Genomic DNA, 3,097 nt, shown 5'->3' on the forward strand with positions numbered 1-3,097 from the left:
CCGTCTTCTGCTGCTACTTGCTTATATTTATTATTAATCCTTTCAATCGACGCCATATTGTTTGGTTGAAAGGTGAGGCCGCAAGCCGGGAGAAGTGGGTGTTGTTATTGAAAGAGGGATAACATGAAAAGTGGGAGTCAATAAGACCTTAATGGACAAATTTCGTCTTCGTTTTAAATTTTGTTTTATTATTTCTTTCATTTTTTTTCTCTCCATTCTTTTTTTTTCTTTTTCTTTTTTTTTCTCTTGTTTCGTCTCTTTCATTCCTTTCTCTTTCGTTTCTATTTAAGAGTTTCTGCTATTTCCGTTATTTACATTCTACAATCTTTGTTCTTTGACTCAAAGCCAATGCTTTGGACGTGTTTGAAGACACGTCTTCAGCTGTTAACATCTTGCTCTCACCCTCCCAACCTCTCTCCTCTTTCTCTTTCTCTTTCTTTTTTCTGTCTCTTTCTCCCTCCCTTCCTTTCTGTCTACTATCTCCTAACCACACTTACACCATCACACAGAGATTTCCCGACATTGCATGATGGTGTGGTACTCCTCGTCTGGTTGTTAAGGAGGAACCACGCCACAGGGCGGTATCGGTGTATTAATATACATCATAATAAAGTGCATTGCCACAGTAATGCACTTTATATAGTACTAATTTTTTTAAGGATATAAGAAAATTTCCCACAGATAAATTCTATTAAATAAGTTGTAGTTAAATGTGAACGGTCATAATTAATATAGAAAGTCGAAAAAATATTTAACCGAAAATAAAATCATTAGCATTAATGACAATTGTGGTAAAGAGGGACATGGGAGGTAATTCCTAAATTAAAATTGATTAAAAATGAGATGAATCATACACTAGTTAGTGAGTCTGATTCTTTGATCGCTACAGAGATAACAACAGACACCTAATTAGACCCACTCTGTGGAGCATAGTTAAACCCATAACTACCAGAGTTTTGAATGAATTTGAGAAGATAAATATTATTTAATTGATGGGACAACTGAAAATAATGGCAACAAAAACAAAGAAGGTGGAACAAAGAAGCTAAGAAGATCATGATCCTGTTAGTGATTATTAGTGTCTTGAGAACAGTGACAAATGAATTTGAGGACAAACCTTGGAAAATTTGATCTTAACTTGGAAGTAAATGCAGAGAAGACATGTTGAGCACAATTCCATGAACTGAGGGCTTACGTTTAAGAGACCCTTCCCTGAAAGACCGACTTAAACTAAAATACGTTATCAGTAATGTAAAAATAACTAATCACAATATAATCCTTTCTGCTAAAGGGACAAGGCCTAAAATTTGGAGGGAAGTGACTAGTCAATGACATTGAACCCAGTGTTTCAATGATACTTATTTTATTGATGAAAGGATGAAAGGATGAAAGGATGAAAGGATGAAAGGCAAAGGTGACCTCAGTAGAATTTTAACTCAGAATGTGAAGACAGACGAAAAGCTGCTAAGCATTTTGCCCAGCGTGCTAACGATTCTGCTAGCTCGCTGCCTTAACAAATTACAATATAATGATATATAGTTTTATTACCCAGTTAAGCAAAATTCTTATACGCTTACATAGGACAATTAAATATGCAGGATTATATAAACAAGGTATCGTTATAAAAGACAAAAGCTCCCGACAAAGAAAACAGAGTCTGCCAAAAATATGTATATACACTTCGGATAAAGAAATTCGTGTAGAAATATTTGAATACAAAATTTATTCAGACATCATGGGATTAATACAAGTTACCTTTAACCATTTCCCCCCCACCTTTTTAGGCATGTGGACAAAGCAGTCAATTTACCAGAGGTCAATGTTTGGTGAGGAGTGTTATTAAGAGGTTTAATGGGACCAATTTTCTCTGGAGGTACTATTACTGGTCAAACGTACCTAGACATGCTGCGCACGTCCATTTTACCTGCCACCCATGCACTTTATGGAAATGATGAATTTTTTTTTTCAACAAAAAGGTATACCGCCATACTACTGCCGAGACGTGTAAACTTACTTGGATGAGAATTTGCAAAGATACTGGATAGGACGAAGAAGTGCAATTGAATTCTCTGTATGTTCTCCTAAATTAACCAGCAAATTTTGCTTATGGGTACCCTAAACGTTGTCGTGTATCACAGAAGACCAGCTAAACGACAACCCTTCGAGAAGAAACTGAAACATGTGTAGCAATTCCACTGGACACTTTGATCAAAGTTCCCAAGCTGCAGTTAGCCTTAATAATGTGTCTAGAAACTAATGACCACCACTCAGAGCACCTCTTGTAATTGTAGAGGTCGAAGGTAACTTGTATTAATCCCGTGATATCTGAATATTGTATTAAAACGTTTCTACACGTTTTTCTATTCTTGAAGTGTGTATGCATTTTTGTTTTGCCGTACTCAGTATATAACAAGAAAATAAATTAGAGTATAGTGAGGTATTCTGCGCAACTTTTTGCTTGTCCCATGTATCACTTGACATTTAGGACAAAGTTATGAAAACGCTTTGGACAGGCAAAGGGTTTTAATAACCCAGAAAATAGCATATAACCATTCTAAAGAAAATAACAAAACGATATACGGTATGATCATTAAATACATCACAAACAAGGAATAAACAGCTGCATGGTCGCGAATTCTTAAAGCAGAATGTTCTCTCAAATTCTAAGTTAAAAAGGCATAGTATTGAGAAGAAATGTTTTCTTAATGATTACTTTTGACAACAATCTGCAAAATTTTTATAGAATTGTATACGTTATAACATTGTAGAGGTCTATAAAACATGCTGAAGAAGCATAAGAACCATTTTATTAATCCTTATTTCTAAATGAAGATAAACTAGTCGATTACATCGATCCCAGAGTTTGACTGGTACTTATTTTATCGACTCCGAAAAGATGAAAGACAAATTCGACCACGGCCGAATTTGAACTCAGAACGTAAGGACGGACGAAATGTCGCTAAGCATTTTGCCTTGTGTACTAACGTTTCTTATTTCTTTATTGCCCACAAGGGGCTAAACATAGAGGGGACAAACAAGAACAGACAGAGGGATTAAGTCAATTACATCGACCCAGTGCGTAACTGGTACTTAATTT

Source organism: Octopus bimaculoides, chromosome 6 (genome assembly GCF_001194135.2).
Source record: "Octopus bimaculoides isolate UCB-OBI-ISO-001 chromosome 6, ASM119413v2, whole genome shotgun sequence".
Classification (NCBI taxonomy): domain Eukaryota; kingdom Metazoa; phylum Mollusca; class Cephalopoda; order Octopoda; family Octopodidae; genus Octopus; species Octopus bimaculoides.